The sequence below is a fragment of the Bombus pascuorum genome, chromosome 1, assembly GCF_905332965.1.
Source record: "Bombus pascuorum chromosome 1, iyBomPasc1.1, whole genome shotgun sequence".
In the NCBI taxonomy this organism is placed as follows: domain Eukaryota; kingdom Metazoa; phylum Arthropoda; class Insecta; order Hymenoptera; family Apidae; genus Bombus; species Bombus pascuorum.
In genome coordinates this window covers 32,673,631-32,690,033 of record NC_083488.1, presented here as the reverse complement: position 1 = coordinate 32,690,033, position 16,403 = coordinate 32,673,631, and the positions used below count along the sequence as shown (strand labels likewise).

At 39.5% G+C, this 16,403-nt stretch overlaps 1 long non-coding RNA gene across 1 annotated transcript; it reads right to left on the bottom strand.

The window, feature by feature from the left end:
- Nucleotides 1-279: 279 nt before the first annotated feature.
- LOC132911607 (uncharacterized) lies at nucleotides 280-5,087 on the bottom strand. The gene is made up of 3 exons (XR_009659052.1): nucleotides 4,619-5,087; nucleotides 3,318-3,547; nucleotides 280-3,130 (listed from the first exon to the last, which is right to left on the bottom strand). It is a non-coding gene; the product is annotated as an uncharacterized LOC132911607 (long non-coding RNA).
- Between the last annotated feature and the right edge of the window lie 11,316 nt (nucleotides 5,088-16,403).

The window sequence follows — 16,403 nt, the reverse complement described above, 5'->3', positions numbered from 1 at the left end:
AGGTATCCTTGAGTATAGGACCGACCAAAAGAAAGAAGCCTTCAGCGATGAAAGTCGGTCAGAGATGTGCCGCGAAGCTCATCTTGAAATCTGATAGAATAGTATTATTGAAGGCACTGGATTGTTGTATAGAGTTTAATACTCCACAACAAGTGTGTGACATACCAAAGATAGATATAAGTTAGATTATAAGTATGTCCTATATTAAGATAATTAATAACTAACCTACTAACACTATCATAAGCCTATCTATTCCACTAACCCAATCCGAACCTCGGATCGGAGTACTAACCAACTGTGAGCGGAACATCGATGTCCGCGAAATAACGCTGATGTGGGATCGGCACCCCGATAAAAATAAGATTAGGTCGGAAATGACTCTAAAGAGCACGGTTAAACACTGGGCATGATACAGAGGAAAAAAGCGAAATTAACAATATGTATGTACTTGTTGATACAGCTATTGCGTAATGACGAAAACTAGAAGAGAAAGTCATTTTATGATATCCATATTCTGATATCTTGTAAAATCGAATTTTGACTTTATTGGTGACGTGGTTACCAAGCAGGGAAAATTGGAAGGGGCAGATTTCTACGATAGCGTTTCAATCCTCGAACATCGTACATCATGCTTTGTGTTTTACTTTGTAATAAAAGAAAGTAAAATTGTATAGTAAGGGGAAGCTTCGATATCAAACAAGTTTTAATGTAATTTAATAACCCAATTTTTTGATCTAAACCACGCTCTCAACGGACAACAAGAGTTTTAATGTTCATCGTAATTCCAAGCAACGTAGGGTCGACACTTGTATCCTTAAGTATGAGTTCTAAAATAATAATATCATATGACTACGATGACGATGTGAATATACACAATAAAAGTAGACTACCGAAGCGTCCTGTTTTGCGACCAAGTTTCAGAAGAAAAATAACAACATAAACAAGAACATACAAAAGCTCCGCTCCCCAGCGGCTGAAATTCTAAAAAACCAACACAAGAACGAAAACTCAAAAAATTGTAAAAATCACGACACTCAATATGGTTACGTCGTACCGTCGCGTATCGGTACCTTTGCCTAACACGCCTTATTCTAATTCAATGTTTATATGAATTCTACAATGTATTAAAAAAAAAACAAATCTTGGCATAAATAAACACTATTAAAAAAAAAAAGCGATGTGGATATAGTATAAGGCTACAAACCCAAAGGTCCCGTGTTCAAATCCTAGTCGTAATTTTCCTAGTTTACACGATAATTACTGATCGGCCTCTTCCGGGTTAGAGGGGAAGACCAGATAAGCCAGACCAAAACAAAGGAGCCGTCAGCGTTGAAGGTCGTCGGTCAGAGATGTGCCGCCAAATAAATGCTCATCAAGACTGTGAAATATAGTATTTAAGGCACTGGATGTTGTGTAGAGTTTAATACTCCACAACAAGTGTGTGACATACCAAAGATAGATATAAGTTAGATTATAAGTATGTCCTATATTTAACTAATTAACTAACAACTACTAACACTATCATAAGCCTAACTTTCACTAACCCAATCCGAACCTCGGATCGGAGTACTAACCAACTGTGAGCGGAACATCGATGTCCGCGAAATAACGCTGATGTGGGATCGGCACCCCGATAAAAATAAGATTGGGTCGGAAATGACTCTAAAGAGCACGGTTAAACACTGAGCATGATACAGAGGAAAAAAGTGAAATTAATAATATGTATGTACTTGTTGATACAGCTATTGCGTAATGACGAAAACTAGAAGAGAAAGTCATTTTATAATATCCATATTCTGATATCTTGTAAAATCGAATTTTGACTTTATTGGTGACGTGGTTACCAAGCAGGAAAGATTAGAAGGGGCAGATTTCTACGACAGCGTTTCAATCCTCGAACATCGTATATCATGCTTTGTGTTTTACTTTGTAATAAAAAAAAGTAAAATTATGTAGTAAGCTTCAATATGAAACAAGTTTCAATCCAGTCACATCAGCGAATTTCTATGTCTGTATAACGCTTTTGTTTGAACAGACGACAAGGGTTTTAATGTTTTAACGAAATTCCAAGCAATATATCATAGAGCCCACACTTGTAACCTTAAGTATGGATTATAGGATTAAAGCAGCATATGACTACGGTGGCGATGTGTTTCTACATCCATAGTCAAGTCCTAGACGTAATTTTCCTACTTTACTGAATTCCAACTGATGGGCCACGTCCGGGGCACGAGGGGAAAACCTAATACCGATCAAAACAAAGAAGCCGTCAGCGGTCAAAATCGGGTAGAGATGTGCCGCTCAACAACAAATAGCTCATCGCCATCACTGTGATACAATAGACAAACTATGATATATATGGCTGTGAAACTTCATAAGTACCAAAGTTTAGGAAATAGTTATTGTTACGAGCTGTGACCCCAGAATATATCCTCATCCATCCTTTGGTCAAGATGGTCAACAAATTTTCAAACATACTCGGATTCGCAATTATCTATTGCTGTCCTCAGATTGAGATTTTTACTTACGCTCCTTATTGCTTGTCACGGTAAAACACGGGCTAAGTGTCCCGTCCCATGCTTATCCACCAGTTTTTTCAATTAGCAGCAATGATCGTTGTCCTCACTTCGTTAACGAAAATTGCAATAAACGAATCCGCGTGTCTCGTGTTCCAGGCACACCCATCAGTAGTTTTCCTCCACGCGTCACCTAGCTCTGCACCGAAAGCTAAAGTCGGTTCTTCGGCTATCTGCAATTCTATGGTTCCCGAACATGTTTTTACGCGTGCCTAGCTGCGACGATCGACATACCACGCAGTCTATGATCCCGTCACCGATTCGATACTGCTTCGATTTGGCTGCCACTCCATTTACGTCCATCTTCGAAATCACGTAGAAAGGTTCAATAGCTCTTTTCTTTTCTACGGAGACGCCAAGGTTCTCGGATTTCTTCAGTTTGCTTCTACGATGGAGAACCTCAGGATTTTTCAACATTCAACCACGATCTCTGTGGATTTGCATACTGCAGGCTATTGTCAAGCGTGGCGTAAATTTTCGTCACTGATGGACTTCGTTGCTTACTGGTATCGTCGAGGACGTCCGTTCATCTTCGAAATTTCCGCTCAAAGATACTAAGCCATAAAAGATATAACTTAGAAAAAACGAAGCTGGCACCCAGCTGGGGGTAGCCACCCACAGCCTATATTTATTTTTATTTTTTTTTTTCACCAATAAATTGTAAAAAACCAAAATAAAATAAAAAAAAAAAAGATACTAAGGAACATCTCGACGTTTCACCGTCGCATCTTTCCTACGTACCGACTATGTGATGAAGACGAATACTCGTCTCTTGAAGCGCCTGGTCCTTACATATATTCTAGCTCTCCGTCCAGGGGGTGTTCTTCTGTCCGTTTCCTTTGAGGAGGGAATCTATTTCTATCCAGTCTTGTAACTATACCACCGTCGTGAGTGTATCTCACCTGGTACTGATGTTTTGCTTTAGAGTGGACCCATCGAGCACTCCGGGTGGTAATTATCCTCTTGACGCACTGTAAATTTTACAACTTGTGGGATAGGAATTTCGAACTTCCCAAAAAAGACGAATATGCTGTCTGTGTCGTAACGGAAGACTATTCAAAATGCCGAACAACCGATTCGTCTAATAAAGTGTCTTAGGCTCAATATTATATACATTATACACGGCCGACATACCAACATCTATCGACAGCAAAATACTGACTTTCGCGGACGACACGGCTGTACTAGTCAAGCATATTAATCCAAAAACAGTAGCCATTTTACTACAAGAGCACATCACAAAATGGTGGATAGCAGCAATGAGCCACATAAATAAACTAGAGTCGCTACGATCGAAGATATTGAGAACAATAGTCAACGCCCTATGTATGTCAGAAACGAGGATATACGCAAAAACTTAAAAGTATCAACGATCAAAGAAGAAATCGGCAGAAATCAAAGAAGAAATACGTAGAAAAATACAAGGGGAGAACGGCAACACGTCCAAACTAGCTGGCTACTGAGGCGAGCAAAACTTTCATAGAAAGACTAAAAAGAAAACACCTTACTGACTTCACTAAAGAAATAAAATAGTCAAACTCGAAAATGGTATCCCGCTGGGGGTAGCCATCCACGTGTTTTTTAGCAACTAAGCTAGAAAAATTTACCAAATGTCCAGCTGGACAAATTGTAAGGTGCAAATTAAAAGAAAGAAAAGAAAAAAATATCTAATAAATGTTTGTTTATGACGACGATGTCCTCGAGAGAAGAAGGACTCGTGCGAACAATATTCTTTCTTTCGCGCCGTACATTCTTTCCTACATTCTTCGATAAGAACAAAGAGGGGTCCGTTTCCTTTCTCGACTACGATCGGGCTTGCAAAGTCAAACCGAGACTGACTTGTTATCCCATTCTCTGACCGCCTTCTAATCCGATTATCAACTTGGACTTCATCTAATTTATTTCTATTCTCTATTCTATTTTCACGTATTCGCTACCGGTGTCTATCAACGCGGTCAAATTGCTATCTCCGATCTTAACGTCTCTACAACGCTTTGTCTGTAACGACTGCGACACGCTACATGTATTCTTAGGGAACTTACATTGTTAAATTGCGATGCGATGTGTCCGTACTCCTGGCAACTTTGCTTTCCGTTGGGCAGTTCGCACTTAGGTGATTTTTGTTTCCGCACGGGAAGCTCCGTCGCGTCTCGTCCTCCTGGATTCTTCTTCGACCAGCTTGCTGTTCGTATCAAACGTGTTAATTTATTTACCGACAAGATAAGCTAATACTCGTGATAGTCAGATATATTTAAAAATTGTTCTACGTACATTATATAGAGTTGGTATAATACGTCTGATCCGTCGCTCGCTCAATGCTACTCGCTGTAAGGATACCAGTTAATGATCGTCCTAGAGAGCGCGTTCGTTTATTTATACTGGTAGGGGAAGTACGGGGAAGGTTGACTTTGACTATGGTTGACGGTTCCTGGTAGGGATGATATTGCTTTGTCCGGAGTTTATTTATTTTTAAATTTTGTACATCGTAACGATGTCGATACTGCGACGCAAAACAACACGAGTCACTCTCAATTCGAATAGTCCTATCCTCCTCATGTGCCTCATTGCTTTCTTACCAGTAATAACTTTTTTTTTTTTTTTTTGTAGTTAGTTTACAAATTTCGTGGGTAATTTCCAAGTTCTACAAACTATAGCGCCTATCCGAAACCTGCCTGTAACGTATCAGGAAATCGGACTTTCCTGCCCGCGTGCGCGACATATTTACTTCTTGTGTTCGTTTATCTATCGTTTCACTTGATTTCATTCCTAAGCGGTATTATTATGCCATAGTTTTCGATGCTTTGTTGTTCGATATTGTCTTCTACAAGGGACGCGGGTTCTAGCCGGTCTATGGAGACCGTTATATTTTTATTATTTATTTTGATGATGAAATTCTTTTCCCCGCGTTGGATCACCTTGTATGACCTGTCGTAAGGTGTTTTTAGGGGACCGCGGACGGCGTCGTTACGCAGCAATAATACATAGGGTGACGCTGCGAATTCACGGAAAATGAACACGTTTTTCGTACCATGCCGAGTGATCGGTTGTGGCTTTATTTCTTCGATTCGCTTCCGTTCTTCGAGGTCGCTTGCCGAGTCGTCACGTGTCTGCTCCGTGAGGTGACGCGATGGGTCACACATGTATTTCACAAAATAGGCAGTACAAAATAGGTTTATATTATTTTATCTCAACATTATAAGTAGACATACAATAGCAAAGACATAACAATTAAATATTATAAACTTAACATAATTATTTTCCTTTTCCACGCAATTTTGTAAAACATGTTAGACAGAGTGCCGGCTGACCCTTACAACGATCACAATATGTTGTTATTTTTTTGGTTCTGTTCGCGGCATACTCTCTAGAATTCTAGAAATTCGTTTATAACATTGTTTACATCGCCGTCTCGTTTTGCTCGCGGGCCCTGGTACGACTGCAGAAAATGTGAACGTTTTTTGAGAAGTACTTCATCTTCACTTGGCATTTACATAAAAGATATAACTTAGAAAAAACGAAGCTGGTGTCACGTACCAACTTTCCTTTTTGCCATGTGGTACGCCAGATGTGACGGTCCTTGTAAAATTCCACGTAGTCCGAACGCCAAGACCTATCTATTGTTCCATTAACTCGCAACAGGCCTAGGAAGACAAACATAAACCGAATCTGTTCAGTTTCAGTTTCCTTCACGTAAACGTTTTCAGTTTATGTTTGTTGCACGCTCTTACCTAATACGGAGAAAGCGGGTGTCTGGCAAGATAAGAGTTTTTCCTCGAACAAGGATGCCCACGAGCCATATCTAGCTCTCCTTGTCTTTACTACGTAATTCATTTACCAATGGGCATCGCGGATCGTTACCCTCACTTTTCCACCAAAAAGTGTGGACAACGAATCCGCGTTCTGAGTTCCAAAGGGAACACCCACACCGAGCTTTCTTCTTTGATGGTACGAGTCCGTTCAAATAGTTCTATTTCTAATTTCAATCCAGTTCTATTTCTAATTTTAATCCAGTTACAATATTGGCCTCTGTAGTAAAACACTGAGTCTAAAGAATAAAGACTATACTAAAAAATCAACAGTTGTGTAATTACTTAAAAATTACGTGACACTGGCATCCCCCTTCGTGGGTGCCACCCACATGCTATATTTATTTTTATTTTATTTTTTTTCTTCACCAATAAGATATAACACTTTACCAAATGTCCATAAGGACAAATTGTAAAATAACTAAAATAAAATAAAAAAAAAAAAAAAGAAACTTGGCATTTCTTCTCTGTAGGGATTCACTGTACTTAAAGGGTGATCAATAATTTCTTCGCTAAATTTTACGATTTTGATACTTTTTGTATCCCATTTTCTATGTACATACCATGTATTTACGAGGAAAATCCCGCATATTAATTCTATTACAAATTATTTTTATTCCATTTTACTGTTCTGCGCAAACAACTATAATAGGATGACATCTGATCGGATAGATCAAGTCCCTTTTTAGCATCATTAAAAAAAAAAAAAAAAAAAAAAAAACAGAGTCTGGCTTTAATTTACTATTTCTCCCCTGAACAATAGCACACCTGTGATTTTCTGAAGTAGCTAGCATTCATACCGGTATTTTGTCAGTCCATTGTAAAAATTTAACGCCATTCCGATTTTGAAAACTCATAAAGCCACCCCATTGCTGTTTCTGTCTTGCCTGCGGCGGTAGAATTTTTTTATTCATTTTTATAATGCCACAAATAAATGTCCTTTTTTACAGAAGTTCCTGTAGGGAACAAAGGGACACTAGTATAAAAGCTATCGGTAAATAATATGCGGCCTTTACTTAACATTTATAGATATATGCAAACTGATATTGCCAAACTATTGTATATCAATGTATTAGTTGAAGTCCGCGGAATTCATTGTAATTTTGTAATAAATTGAGGTTAAAGTTGAAAAATGGCGGTCGTGTCGAACAGTCTAATGTGACCCAGCTCCTCCGCACAGAAAAAAAAATGAATATCGGTGCCGGCGTCAACGTGTTAAATAATAGCGACTCGAATTGGCGTCCTTGATCGTTCGTTATTTTGGATGGCGCGCTGAAACGAGTTATCCATGTTGAAAGGGGAGCTGAGGCAATGGTTGATGTTTCCTTATCAGCTGTAGGTATTGTTTCGGAGCAACGCGAGAAACGGTCGATACACGTTAGACAATATCGATAGCTTTGCGAATACTTCACAGCGATAATGCCTACGTGCATGTGTTCGAATCTATCTGTCGAAGCTTCAAACGTTCCGACTGGGGATGCTACGTGATGACTTTATATTGCTGACACGGAATACACTATCGTGTCCAGTTTCTGCAGTCTTTGATAACTGATAGCCAGACGAAACGCGTTGTTATCAGGTTTTGTGTAGTGCATGTGGCAGCAATGGACAGTACGTAGCGTTGCGCGACGGCAGCGCAGTGGTTAGCGCCTTAGGTCACGAACGTTCGGAACCCTGGTTCAAATCCCGGCGACCGGAGTTCGGTTTTGTTTTCTTTTTTTTTTTTTCGCGGCATCAAAAATGAGAAGAAAAATGCAGCAGTATCCCAGCAGCGACACCGGCGACTCTCAGCAGAACCTGTTGTATCACTCTATACACGAGCAATAACACATCAGCAACTACAACTATCACGGCTTACACCTCACGCGTATCCCAGGATGACAAAGTCCGAAGGAGCGAGAAAACGTATATTTTATGATCGAGAAAACGTATATTTTTAAGTTGTAACGCGTATGTACCGGAGTTGAGGAAGTCGCGTAGCTAGATGTCATTTTCTTGCGCGACAGTTTCGTGGTCTACGGACTTCCCAATCGCTTCCATGCGTGAAAGAGAGTCTGAAACTTTGTTGTCCAGTCTCTTATATAACGGATGTCGGTCGTGACTTGTCCGGCGCAATCGAGGTACCGAAATTGTCACGGCGAACATTTCTCTGGATGCTGATCAAATGTTTTACGTCAAGAGCTTGCGATCGGTGTATATTACGAAGTTTATCTCCCTTCTATGGCGTATTTTTGCTACGCGGGGGTCGAGGATTTGGTAACGAATCATAGCGGCTGCCATTTGTCGTTCACGCTTTGTTGTAAAACCGCTTCTATCGCGTAATCGGACGCGACTACCGCGGGGCTGACGGGTGCGCCTGGTACCGGATGCGCTAATGTTATCGATCCATAAATTAGCGATAGAAAAACCAAGAAGATCTAACGAATAACCCGCAGGCCATCGAAACAACAACGTAGAGAGTGTTTCAGTGTCAGAAAACGGTATGTGAGGAAGAGAAGGACACGGCGCAGCACACGTGGGAGCGATGCCCGGCATGGGCAGACCCACGGCGAGTCCTGCAACTTGCCATCGGCGAGAGCGTAGTCCCAGAAGCGGTCGTGGAGGCCATTCTCGTTGCAACTTACCCGTAACTGACTATTCTCTCCACCAAAACGTTCATTTTCACCATGGTTTTCAGTTCCCCTACCATACACATGTGTCCTGGAGCTTTTTTTTTTTAACGTGGAGAAATCCTCATGGACACCCGGCCTCCGCAAGCGGGAACCGGGTAGTGTAGGACTCTTACCGACTAAAACTCCACGTGGCTGCTCGACGCTCAAGAAAGTGGCCCCAGGGCACTCAAATCGAAATACCACCTGAAAGACCCCTTCCTCCCATCATCTCTCCTGGCCATGGAGAGACTCCCTCGTATTGGCTCCCGGGGCAACCATCCCCGGGGCCTATGATTCTCATCTGTCTGTATCCGTGGGGGGAGATGGCGGTCTCCCACCTCCATTGCGTCCCGGATTCCTGCTCCGCTGCACCCTTGCTGGATGGCCGGTCTTGATTCTGATACTTTCTGCCCGCTCTTTTGTCAGCATCACCCGCTCACAAAATTCACGGACAGCCTCGTAGTCCGATCGGCAGCGTAGCAGGGTTTCCACTACTGCCCTGGGGGACAGGTCTTCTCCGATCTGTATCTTCAATGTGTACCTCGGTATGTGTCCTGGAGCTGTTGGTGACCCAAGATGGTCAGAGGCACCTTTTATGATTGCCTATTCACCTAAAGGGACACGGGCACGTGTTGGACTACTTAGACCATTGGAATGTTCCATCTTACCTGTACCGCTAAGGGTCTTTCATTTCGTCACTACCTGTAGTTCATCGGAATTTTCTCAAAGGAGGTTCTCAACGGTTTTTTCAGGATACTACACTAAATAAAAGTCTACAGCATACAGCGACGCTTTACTTTTCGTTGAAGTAAACCTCACTTCTAGGAAAACTCTACATTAGCACCGTAACTTAGTTTTTCTAGCCTTTGAAGCCACTAAAAATTATCTAGCACTAAATTAGTAAGAAGGGTCTTTCAGCCTCGTAGCTTTTTTAGGAACATGTTTGCACAGATTGTGGTTAGGTTAGTGCAGCGGGGTATGGACAGGCCAGTTTTCGTAATTATATAAATACCTATAGGACCATGGCTTCGGAGCTGTGTGTGCTCTTATGATCTATATTCTCAAAATATGTTTGTAATACGTACGTTTGTAAGCTATATTTGTAAAATATGACCGCATGTAAAAATACAAATGTCAAAGTTATGTGGTATATAACAGCATAATTTCTAGGAGTATTGTAGCATCCTGGATAGGTTGTCTAAAAAATTTCCGACGAAATATATACAGTTTTATTAGAAATCGTAAGTACCGACAGGTTAGAAGGGACGGGGAACATCCATATGCCATGGGACCCATCAATATGCCTCAGGTCGTTCAGTTAAATAGTTACTCGAAAGAAGGTGTACGTGACCATGATTACGAACAGTTATGAAACACGTGCATGTTGGGATTATGAAAAGATGATAAAGGAATGCTTGAGTGAGAAAATTCATTAATCGTTAATTGTTAATTGAGAGTCTAGTTGCGAGGAATTTATTAGTTGCGAGTCGTAGCAATCTCAGCATACTGGAAATCTCACTGGGTAGCACGCATTACCAGAGGTTCAAGGTTCGTTAAGGATTTCTTTTCAAAACCATCCGATTTCCAGCAGCGTTGTACAGTGCAGCGATTTATTAATCTTATACTATCCTATTGCTGGCTGAATCGCAATTAACGGATTCGCGCACGATGACTTTATAGGGTCGCATTTCACGAGTCGGTTTTCGCTTTTACATGGTCAGTATTATAGTCAACGGGAACGTCAAACGGGAACGTCAAACGGGAACGATGAAGAAATAGAAGAAATCGGACGGATCAGACGACCCAACGTCATGATTGTGATAAACGGATTTAGGTGTAATACTATATATTATTAACAATCCAATCGAAGAAATAGCTTAATTACAAAGGGATGTAGGGATATCACGAGGGCTTGTTACGCCCAAGTGATCCAGCGCAGGAATCCTAAGGCGCTGTCGGCAATAGCGGCGGAAATGCGAATTAACGAGCTCTTTCAAACCGTCTGCAACCGCGCGGCAAACTATCACGCAACCTGGCAAACGTGTTGTTTCACTCTTTTGCCATCGTTTTCACATGCAGCTAACTGTACAACACAGAAACATCATCTGAATCATTACCGTGCTGGTAACTAGCAGCAAAATTTAGAAAGAGGAGGATTTCTACAATCACGTGTTTCAGTTCCTGGGAATTCTGCGACTTACTCATGTTTTCATGTGTTTTTCTAGATATTTTGGTAAAATCAAATTTTGATTTTATTGGTGACATTATTGTACGCAGGAAAGATTAGAAAGGACAAGTTTCTACGACCGCGTTTTAATCCTCGAATATCGTGCGACACGCTTTGTGTTTTATTTTATAATGAAAAAAATAAAATTGCGTAATAAACAGAAGCTGCGATACAAAACAAGTTTTACATCATCGAGTTTTAGATCCAAATCACGTTTTTGTTTCAACTGACAACAAGAGTTTTAATGCTTTAACGAAATTCCAAGCAATGTAGCCGACACTTGTAACCTTAAATATGAGTTCTCGAATAGAAATATCATATGACTACGGTGGCGATGTGGATAATACACGGTGCAATTGTTTGGCCTGCATCCATTCGTTCTGAGAAATGGGCAATCGATTCCAATAGCGATTAAAGTTGCACGTAGATTTGGATTAGGATAACTGTTGGGAATTAGGGTAACCGTTCTTTTGTCCCTTAATGGCGTTAAAACGACCATCTGCCATGAGAAATGTAATCCTCTTTTAGATCAAGCCTCTAAACCTTGCTTTACCGACCCTTCTTTTTAACGAATCATATTATTCATACTACTTCATAAAAAGCAATATGTTGCTAAAGTGTTCTCATAATTTGGAAATTCAGTTAAAATGTAGATTTTAGTGAAAAAAATTATTTATAACGCATATATGTAAATTCACTGACGCCAATGAAACGAATGAAGAATCTGAACATACATTTTTACGTGATATTCTTACTCGTAACCGGTAATTAGCAGACTGGAAGTTGCAATCTCCGTAAATTGAGATAATTCTTTTCAAGATTCATGGGAATCGTTCTCCGGATAAAATTATGTATACGCTATTCGAGGTAATTAAAGGATCGTTTTAAATATGATCTTAAATATTATACTCGTTTCCGTATATTTTTATTTTTTAATAATTTCCGTAAACTTATCATAGTATCATACGAATATCATAGTAATCTGTAATATGTAAGACCTTCTCATTCCCGTTTGTCTGGTTGATGGAACAAAATCATTCATAGTAGCAATCTTAAAACTTCGAGCTCATTTTTTATAGATAATAAACACAAGTAAATTATTAAGTTTCAAAGTATTTGATTTATTGCAAAAGACGATACTATCGATCGAGACAAACGTAACTGCATACATGTAAAGTTTATATATGTAAAAGTCAAATTTCTATTTATAAAGACTATTAATAAATACATCTGGCATAGGTATTCGTATTTTATTTACATAGAAAACATCAATGATGTTATTGTACAATTTATCAATTATTTTATTATCTAATTATATATCTCTCACAAATCATAATTGCGCGAGTTAAAGTGTTTGATTTGATTGGAGGTGACCACAATATCTCAGGACAGTTAATTCGTCGCTCGAGGCGCCAAAGTGTTTAGCAGATACATATAACCAATACGATCGTGTTTCATTATTTTTCAAATCCGAATTACGACACATGGTAGCGCCTGGAATACGAGCGCGAAGATTAAAACGTGCATAAAGTTTAAAATGTTTCCTCAGGATCATTATGAACTATCATAGTTGTGAACTTTAAAACCTAGTATCCACTGGCCGTGTAGAATGCTCGTGAACATTCGCGAGCATCTGAAAATGCTACAACACCAGCACTATTCAAAGTTATTAACAATTCCGAGGATAATAGGCCGTAATAACAGTTGTAGTCTGTGGTGCATTATATATGGTCGTGTGTAGAGTGAGAACAAGGTTCTGCTGCGAGTCGCCAGGTGTCGTTGCGGAGCTACTGCTGCATTTTTCTTCTCATTTTTGATGCCGCGGAAAAAAACGAAACTCCGGTCGCCGGGATTTGAACCCGGGTTCCGCACGTTCGTAACCTAGGCGCTAATCACTGCGCTACCGTCATCCGACGCTAGTTAGCGTCGAGTGGTGGTATTTTGGTATCGAGTGCCGCCACAATTCTTTGCCAATTTTGTACACATATCTTCGATTATTCATGTACAAATATTTATTAAATATAACCCTGACATACTCGTTTTTTAATATCAATATTCGCTACTTATTCAGTAACAGATATAATATAAGAGTTAACAACCACCAAAACCCATTAGTTACCCAGTTACGTGACACGACAGATCAGATCCGTAGACTAAAAAAACAATACCCTTTAGATTTAAGCATTAAATTCAGCTAGAATCAAGCATACTATAAACTCTTATAATCCAAGTTACAGTACCACGTCAAAATAATTTATAATTCTCAATGAGAATCGATCGTAAAAATTCTACCAAATAAAAAAAATTCGCTATTCATATTTTCCGCACTATGTAATTAAAATCAAATAATATGGAGAAAACGAGAAAACAGGTACAGTATATCTGTAATGATTTACCATGAGTGAAATTTCACCTTACGCGAATTTTCCTCTATCACCAGCGTTCCGTAATTTCGTCGCAATGTTTATTTTTAGTATTGCAGATAATAACATTTCTATCTTTCGTTCAATATCGAATAATGACGAAACATTTAATTGCATTGGTTCGAAAACTTTTGAAAGTTGAATTTAATTCGATTCGGCCTAATTCGTTTAAAACTGAAATCAGTTTAAATGGGAAAAGGTAGCTGAATTCCACTGTTTACTTTTCGTTTCGATCGTTTGATCGATCGGCACCGGTACACCCCGTTCCGACACAAAACATCCCTAACAAGCCAGGACGCTCGTTTAATTCTCGAGGCGAACCAGCCGGGTACATCTCACGTTGCTTTGAAATTTATCAGTGCGGCCAGATGTGGGTCAACCAGCGAGAGCACTCGCCGAGCATCGAAGCTCGGCAGATTTTTCTGGGATCTCCAACCGGCTCGCAGCTGTGACTTTCCCCGATTGACCTCACAACTCTATTCAACGAGACACCTTCGATACTCGTCGTAAAAATAACGAGATATCGATCAAAATGTACGAGAACTCGCGGCCTGGTTGCACGAGGTTGTATCGGTTTGCACGATTTGCTCCCGCGGCGAAATCGGTATCGTCTTTTAAAGAATCTACCATCTCGAGATCTGCACGGAGTATCGACGAAAGTTCGAAATCGCTATGTGTTCTAGAAAAGTGAAGAATCTTAAAAAAGAATCTAGCTAAATTCTTTTCCGTTATCTCGGCAAGTTCTTTCATATTGATTGAAAAAGCTATAATTACGCTATCGACAAGAGTTTGAAATCGTCACGTGCTACATAAAAGCGAGTAATTTGAAAAAAACGTCAGCTTGAAATTCTGTTCAAGAAGGCTATAGTCGAATAAAGGAGTCAAAGAGTAATTCAAAATTGATCGATAGCGTCTATCTGATTCTGAAAAACGTTTGTTCGTGCGAAAGCATTTTCTCGAACCTGACCATACTCTTCGATCGAGAGGGAAGAGCAGCAGTAAACAGAGTGTAAATAAAATAGAAACGAAGAGAGCGAATTGGTAGCGCATGGCACGTGACTCGCGTCGAATGTCTGTTCCTTCGCAGACAAATGCGAGAATGTTACTAATTAATTGTTCCTTAATTATCCCGTTATCGAGCGTTTAATGCTTTAATTTGACGCACGTTTCTTTTCGAGGCTATTTACTTGTTCGAGACGATAAGTATCTATGTGTCTGACGATAATTAGTTCTACTTCAATCATACCGATATTTCAAACGTTTTCGTTTTCGAATAATATTTGAATTTTATTCTTTCAAGTTATTCGTGTAGGCAATATCGAATTTGTTTTATTATCATCGTCCAATCTATTCGAAAATACAGTAGCGACAAAAGTTTAAATAAACGAAGAAGAAAATTCTGTTTGTCGTCAAATTTATCATTATCATTATGTTTTATCGATAGATGATTTTCACTGTGAAGCAAACGTTCGTATACAAAGGTCTGTCAAGCCTCCATATGTCTGCATAATCTAATTTCCCGTAATTTAATTTATCAGAAAATCATTATCGCCATATACTCTGTTTATACTCGTATCCTCTCCTACGTTCTTCGTATTTCTCTAGACCTGCGTCAAACGGTATCGTTTTAACGAACGTGTTACGTGACGCAGTTAGGTCTCATCAGTTGGACGTTAAATCTACTATGGGAGCAAGTGATTATCTTTTCCTGGAACGCAGGAATGTAAGAAACAGCGAATTACTATAAAAGAGTAATGACAACGTTACGCAAGTAATCGGATTACGCAAGAGTCGACTGGAGGCACTTCAGGTGCGGCACGTGCGGCATAGGTCGACGAAAAGGGTTACGAGAAAGGTTGCCAAAGGAATGGAGAAGGGGGTGGGTCAGCGTTGGATAAGATCGTGAGAGAAAAGAGTTGATGTGTACGAGCAAAGTTCCGGAACAACAGGGTAGAATGGCACTGCTACGTGGCGGAATTTCGTGAGGGAATCGAATACCCAGGAATGTAACTCGCTATCTCAATGGACTGCTATGCACCCTGTGGCCATCCAAAGATGCATTCTTTATATCTTTCGTGCTTGTTCCTTTTCTCGACATTTATTGAATGTTGAACGAGTGTCGAAGGTTAATTCTAGATATCTTCGGTTGTCGGAAAATTCCAAGAAAACGAAGATGAAATAATAAACTTGCAAAAATATCTTTTTGTATTTCTAGTTCTGTAATTCTTTATTTATGAAGATTTATATAGGTACATATTCTTCGTTAATTTTTAAAGCTAATTAAAAGGTTGAAACTTAGGAGGTACACATTTAACGTAGCATAGTGCGTTTTATTCTTATACCATAATACCATATTATATCCATCTTATCTTATCATATCTTATACCATATTATATCCATTTGTTGCATTCGCTTGTCCTATTAAGAATCTACTTGATATGCACGGGAAAAATAAAATACACGTTTAAGAATAACGTTGTCTGGAGTTAATGCGATAATTAATGCCCTGGCTCGAGGATGTTTTTCAAGCTTATTACAAGAACAACTAAGAAAACTTAAATAAAAATTTTGTAAATGGAGCAACGTGTAAAAACTGTTAAAGAGTTCTTATTCTGGAAGAATAAATAAATTGAAGTAATTGTATACTTTGATAGATGCATTTAAAAGATACACTTAGGTGATCATTTAATGCAACGATTAATTGGTTCGGTATACCTTCT